The following is a 7,935-nucleotide window of genomic DNA, read 5'->3' on the forward strand; positions in this document are numbered from 1 at the left end:
TTTCAATAAAGCGGACTGGGGAAAATTCCAACACATCCTGGATAGAACTCTGCACTGGATGCCGGCTAAGCCCAAAAATTATGACAGATTCTGTGGAGCGGTGATCGCCGCCGCAAAAAAGTCCATCCCTCGACGATATAGAAAAGAGTACATTCCCGGCTGGCATGAGGACAGTCAAACCTTATATGAGGAATATCTCAACAGCGGAGACCCTGATTTCGCTGACGAAATACTGCAGAGCCTTGACAACGCTAGACGTGATAAATGGTCCCAAACCGTCGCCAATGTGGACTTCAAACACTCGAGCCGAAAAGCCTGGTGCCTCATAAGAAAACTCGGATCAGGTTCTCCACCTGTGAGAAACGACCCCGCGGTATCCGCAGATCAGATAGCGGACCATATTGTTTCAGAGCGCCCAACGACAAAAGTCACACAACCAAAATTAGAAAAGAGCTATCCCAGCTAAAAAAGAACATCATAAGAGAATCCGATTTCGCTAAACCCTTCTCAACAGAGGAGATTGAAAACGCTATAAAGGAAATGAAAACAGGTAAAGCGCCCGGCTATGATGGGTTGCATGTAGGGTTCTTGTCCTATAGTGGATCTGTAACAAAGGCTTGGCTGGCTAAGTTCTACTCTGAGATTCTCCACAATGGCTATATACCACCAAAACTAAAAAACTCAAAAATAATCTCATTGCTCAAGCCTGGTAAAGACAAAGACAGACCCGAGAGCTATAGACCCATCGCATTACTCAGCTCCTGCTATAAATTACTGAAAAAACTTATATACAACCGCATATCCGACATAATCATGCTGCATATCCCAATAGAGCAGGCGGGATTCAGAAAAAACCGAAGCTGCTGCGATCAAGTCCTCAGCCTTACAACCTTCATAGAAGCTGGTTTCCAAAATCAGGAGAAATCGGCATTCGTTTTCATAGATTTAACCGCGGCTTATGATACGGTCTGGCGCCAGGGTCTTATATACAAACTTCTGAACATCACCAGATGCAAAGCAACTACAAGCCTTATCGACAACATGCTTAGCAATCGCTCATTCCAAGTGCATTTGAATAATCAATCAAGTAAAAAGAGAGTACTAAATAATGGTTTACCGCAGGGGTCCGTCCTTGCCCCTCTGCTATTTAACCTTTATGTGTCAGACCTACCTGAAACTCGCTCTAAAAAATTTAACTATGCCGACGCCATGGCTCTTGGCTTCAGACATAAAAACCTCCACGTTGCAGAAGATGTACTGTGTGAAGATCTGATGGCCATGAATGATTTCTTTGCGAAATGGAGATTGAAACCGAGTGTGACCAAAACTGTGACTTCTTGCTTCCACCTTAACAACAAGTTGGCGAACACAGAACTGAACGTCGAATTTAACGGAACCCGACTAAAACATAACAAGCACCCGAAATACCTGGGCGTCATCTTAGACCGTACACTCTCCTTTAAAAAACATTTAAGCAAACTTAAGACAAAAAACAACATAATACCCAAACTGTGTGGCGAAAGCTGGGGTGCCTCAGCCGAAACGCTCCGATGTTCCGTTCTTGGCCTTGTTTACTCCTCGGCCGAATACTGCGCTCCTGTCTGGACGAATAGCCCCCACTCAAAACTAGTGGATATCCAAATCCACAACTCACTTAGAATGATCAGTGGAACCATCAAATCCACACCCACGTATTGACTCCCCGCGCTCTGCAACATTCCACCAGCCCATCTCCGGCGATCGGAAGCTCTCTGCAGAGAATTTAGAAAAATACAAAACAATCCCCAACTCCAAATCCATGAAGATATCGCTCAACTAGGGCACAGGCTCCGCTCCAGAAAACCTCCAATTCAAACAGCGGCAGCGCTTATATCCAATAACTTCCACCTACAAGACGAATGGGCTCAGATGTGGCAAAATAGCGTTCCTCCAGATATTTGCAGCGTTTTCCATGTTAACCAAACTATTCCAGGTTCTACACTACCGAGAGGAACCTGGTGCTCCCTAAATCGGATCCGTACAGAATGCGGTGTTTCTGCGGACTCTCTGCACAAATGGGGCAAATCAGAAACCAACTGCTGCGACTGTGGAAGGCGACAAACCATCCGCCACCTAGCATACGAGTGCGAAAAAAGACAGAGCCAGTGTACGACAACAGACTTCTTGAGGGCCACTCCATCGGCTGTTGTTTGGATTGAAAACCTAGATATTAAGATTTAACCTTTGTAAACATTAACATTTAAAACTAGACTGTGTTATTGCCATACGATAATAATAATAATCCTGGCATCGCAAATGGAATTTTGTCTTTGACGTACCGAAGATGTTGAGACATTTTTGGACAAGTGGTAAATCTGGTTTTGACGTTATACTTCTTTGGAACTTTTGATATGTGGTCAGTGATGTTTTGAATGTAAGGAAAGACCACAGTGGCAAGTGTAGGATTGCTTTCGGTCTCATTGCTATTGGAAGGTTGTGGTGAAGTGTATTTTTTGATGGAACGCTTAATATCTTTAATGTGGAAATTATTAGAGAGAAGAGCAGAGGTAAGGTATTTTAATTTTGTTTTCAGTGACTCGGGCTGAGATAGTTTTACGGCTCTGTAAACAAGAGAGTTCATAACCGATGATTTTTGGGCCGGATGGTGATGTGACCATGCATTAAGGTATCGGTCTGTGTGCGTACGTTTTCTGTAAACACAATGACCCAATGTCAGGTCTGATTTTCTATTGATAAGAGTATCTAAGAATGGAAGGTTATTATTAGCTTCCAACTCAATGGTAAAAAGTATGTTAGGGTGTATAGATTTTAAATGTCTAAGAAAATCTACTAGGGTTTCTTGACCATGCGGCCAAATAACAAAAGTATCATCGACGTAGCGTTTCCATTATTTTGGGTTTAGATGAAAGGTGTATAGAGCTTTCTTCTCAAAGGTTTCCATAAGTATATCCGCGATGACTGGTGATAATGGAGAACCCATAGCTGTTCCCGACATTTGTTCAAAAAAATAATATCATCAAACTGGAATTACAGTTCTATAATAAATAAAATAATATTATAATTAATTAAGTCGTATTTGTGTATCTTGAAGAAAACAGTAATAGGATCCTTTTATAATATTCCATGTGAGTTTATACTTTTAAACTATCCCGAGCATCTCTGCAAAGATTAGTTATTCCTGTCATCTACATTTGAATGGAGATTACAATAAAGTACGATTAAATTAACTGGATTTTTTTTTAAAGCAGACAGGATGCATTTTGTGAGAGTAACTTTATACAATCATATTTTAGAAAAAATTCAAAATTTTCGAAATATGCAGCAAATATGCATCACTGAAAACTCACATGCAAGAATGGCTCGAGGAACATCGATTAGCCATAACAAATAAACAAACGGCATCCGCTTTATTCCAGCACCAACACCAGACAGGCCATAAAATTGATTTCGGGACTAGTAAACAAATAGCTTACATTTTTGATTGTAGATGTATTTTGTATTAAGCGGTCGAAACCCATTTATTTGTGTCATATTTGCAACAGAGATTAAAAATCATATTGTTGCCTAGTCCCATCGAAATTCGACAGAATTTCCCATCTTATTACTCTATACTTTTCATTGTACATACCAGTGGTGGGGAGACTTTTTTTTAAGACGGGCCATTTGTAAAAACTAGACGATCGTAGCTGACCAAAGAATAATGCTTAGTCGTTCAAAAAATTATGTATTTTATACACATATACATATATTATTACATGCACTTATTATTTTAATAGTAAAAAAGCAAAACGTAAGAAAATTATAAGCACAAAATATAAAATGAATTTAGTGTAGTCCTTGATGTGAAGTGTTATCACTTTATTTCCCGGTATCATTACTGGTTGATGATGCATGAGAAAAATGAAATCGAGACTGTTTTATCAAAATTTCATCATTGTCCGGTTCCATTTGCGAAGCAGAAATTTTTAAAACTGATGAAAGGTGCGCATCTGTAATTCTGCTTCTTAAAGAAGTTTTCCTAAGCTTCATTGTTGAAAAGATTTGTTCGCATATATAAGACGAGCTGAACATTGCCATTATCTTCATTGCATGGATAATCAGATTTGGGAAATTATCTGGGCTTAATTTTTTATAAAATTCTAGTAATGGTACTCAATGAAAAGTTTGTTTCAGGAAAGTATTACATTACAGTATTAAACTTTGCATCAACTTCTTCGTAATACACATTGAATGAGGTCGCAAAAATACTAAACTCTGCTTCCATTTTTCTAAAGTCCTGAAATCTCCTTTCAAATTCTGAATATAGTTTTCTCAAATCAATTTCGTATTTTTTAATCTTATTGTTTGATATAGTGAATTTTAAAGATTGTATTCTTGGAAAATGAGAAAAATCAGATTTAGAGATCTGATTAGCAAATAATAATAACTGCGATTTGAAACTCTTCGGGTATTGCCAAATATCGTGAAGAAACTGATTTTTCCGTTGCTATTTGAGATTAAGTTTATTTATGTGTACGAGGAGGTCTGTGAAAAAAGCGAAATCACAAAGCCACGTTTTGATTGATTATAAATGTCTTTATCAAGAAGAAAATTCCCAATATCGCCTTTTAAATCCCAAATTGTTTCAAATACTTTTCCAGCACTAAACCAATGAACTTTTGAATAATACAAGATATCGGAATGCTCAGCATGTACGGACTCCAAAAACTGGTGAAATGTAATAAACCTCTGGAACAATATTAATTATGTGGTCAATGTCTAAAGCCGATTTACAGAGGTCATCCTGTTGTATAAGGCAATGGAAAAAAACAACATCATTTTCCGGATACTTAGAATTAAATTTCCCAACAAATCCTTGATTGATTCCAACAATATTAGGAGCACCATCTGTAATTATATAACATAACTTATCCATTGGTAAACTAAGTTTGTCGGAGAATAACACACAGAAACTAAATTGACGAAAGCTTACTACTAACTAATGCTCTTGGGCGGGTGTTTGTTGAAGCAGTGGGAGTTTCGTTGATTACACAAACAATTACTCGAGTCACAGCGGATCGTTGCAGATGACTGAGTAAGTAGCTGACCTTCGGGCGGCCTGGCTTGTATTTATACTTATCTGCAAGGATTGTTCGGGAATTGGATTTTTCCGGTTCTTTCGGAAAAACAGAACAATGAATCGAAAATGCGAGAGTGTCTGGAAGTTTCCAGCGAAGAGGAGTCAGCTGTTTGGGTCTGATGGATTTGTCCAGAATACTATTGTGTTTTAAATATCGCCGCAGGTAGTTTTTATGCGGGTTGTCACATTACATATTCTCACGACGGCACTCTTAAACGGGCCGGATTAAACCTTTCCGCGGTCCGTAGTTTCCTCATCACTTTTCTATACCAAAATAGCAATTGAGTGTTACTTACCTGAAATCTTAGGTTTCCCAGTGGCGGAGATGCGTATGGTATCCCAAGGAAGGTGACTAACCTGATGTTTTCGTTCGTTGTTATTTCGTAGCCTCTGACCTTTCCATCTGGAAGGTCTACGAGGGTATCTGCGAACTAAATACAGGGTGTTTCAACTTTCAATACAAAAAATTTAAGGACATATTGATCGGTCAAAGGAGTTTAGTTTTTCCATGTAGACATGTGTTTTTGTGCATTATCGTCTGATCTTTTGTTGTTGATCGAATTCTGTTCAAAATTGATCAAAAATACGATAAATATATATACGATGATGGACTATCTATGAGTGTTTGCTTGGAGGTGAGATTTTTAGAAATTTATGCAATAAATAAACGCAACGCAATGTTTTATTTGTCAGGATGTCTAACGCGAACTTCGTATACCGTGTGTCCTAAAAAAGAGGTATGTATGTAATTGGCCATATACAGTATAGTTTTTGAAAGGGCAACCGAGAGCAACCTTTTGTAGAACGGAAATCTGTCTGCTTCTCTACTTGTATACTAAGTGCGATTTTGAAAAAGTTGCATGGGTTACATTTGCTGATGTTAAAAATGTTTTCTTGGAAATAACACTTATCCAAATTACAAAGACATTGTAGAAAATATGTTAGTATGCATATGATTATGAGTATGAAACTACACTTTTTACACTTTCATTTGGAGTACTTTAACTAAAATCATGGTGCCGTGAGTGAGGAGCAAGAGAAGAGATTCCAGCAAGATATCAAAAAATGGAAAGCAGATCTCAAGGTCGATAATAACGGCAGATTAATGCTGGTCACTAAAAAGGGACCATCGGGACATGTAATGTACAAGAAATCCACTAGACGAAGTTTTTGAGACTTTGAGACTTTGTTATTTAATTTAGATTTTTTTGAATTATATTTTTGTTCTTGTACAAATAAAAATAATTCTTTCAATGTTGATAAAAACGTATACGTGATAGAAGAAAATGCTTATCAGATTTAAATTTAGGAGGGTTAAATTATGCAGACTCAACGGCAAGACCGAATCAACTTTCAAAAAACTGTGTCCTTTTCACTAAAAGATGAACAATAAACCACATTAAAAGCTTTATCAATCGAAACATTATTTAAACCATCAAGCAGGGCGCTTTGAATATCTTTATTAAAGCCATACTGAAATTGATCATCTATGTGCTAACTAATGAAAGACGTTATATTTTACTTAATCACAGTCGCAACAATTTTTGTACACTAATAATTCCAATGCGGCGACAAATATCTATACATTTTCCACAACCAAGCTTAAATATAATACTTATTCTATTAATTTTTAATTCACATGGAAAAACATTACTGACCAGCACGTCGTTGACTATCTAATGAATTGTTACCTGGCCGTGATCGGGGGACAACGTTTTTATAAATTCTAATAATATATTAATGAATTGGATAATAACAATAAATTTCATTAGATTAAAGGTCATTACGGCCAGCTTGTATTAGATTATTTATTTGATTGTATATTTCTCGTACTATGTTTTTACCTACGTTAGAGAAGTTGACTTTAAATTTATTAGCTATATTAATAGAATCATCACTTTTCCTATTGTTCACAATTATAGGGACTATGATATTTAGATTTTTTTTCATTAAGCTATTAATTAATTCATTATCAAAGTCACGCAATGTTTTCTAAAGTATGGATTTCTTAAAGTTTTAACGTAATTTGTTACTTTGTTTTTTAGAGTCTTGTGTTCCTCATCAAGTACGCAACTTTTTTTTAAATTTTTCCAATAGCTCCTGCATATAATTTTTACATACTCCGCCTTAACTTTTTTTTTTTTACTTGTTTTCTCCTTTCTGACGAAATAATGTTTTAAATTTATTGTGGTCTACACTTTGAACTTCATACTGTTTTTGGTTAATATGACTTTATCTTTTCTGTGATGTTAACTACTAGTTTGTTAGGATCAGACAAAATATTGTCTTCAACCACCATCTGGAAACAACATTTGAAGCTTGCTTGGTCGACTATTTCATTGTCTATAACAGTTTTGGATTTGGGGGGAACTCGAGTAGCATTATCAGAGTCAATATTATTTTTAGTTAAATAATTACTTAGCATCAATGTATTTTTTAAGCTTCGTATCACATAACTTTGACTATCTAATAAGGTGGGTTTTTGGAAACTTGGTACTCATATTTTCGAAAATCTCTATGCACTGGCGGTAGTTGCTAAACGACCGCTTGTATACGACACTAATTGTTAAATTGCCCACATTGGCACATATCCAGCTTATTGTAGTCTCAGATTTTGATTTAATAAGTTTTTTAAAGTGTATACCTGTATATACCTATATATACCTTCTTGCACTAACCATTTTTCAATTAGGATAAAAATATCATAATTATTATTTGATTAAATGTTGGTTTTAGTGCTTTCTTTTTTTCCAAGAAACCTATTTTTACTTTTATACCACAAATATTTATATCCCTTTTATTTTTTCAAAAACACT

This window comes from Cylas formicarius, unplaced genomic scaffold (assembly GCF_029955315.1).
Source record: "Cylas formicarius isolate icCylForm1 unplaced genomic scaffold, icCylForm1.1 PGA_scaffold_25__1_contigs__length_1324815, whole genome shotgun sequence".
In the NCBI taxonomy this organism is placed as follows: Eukaryota; Metazoa; Arthropoda; class Insecta; order Coleoptera; family Brentidae; genus Cylas; species Cylas formicarius.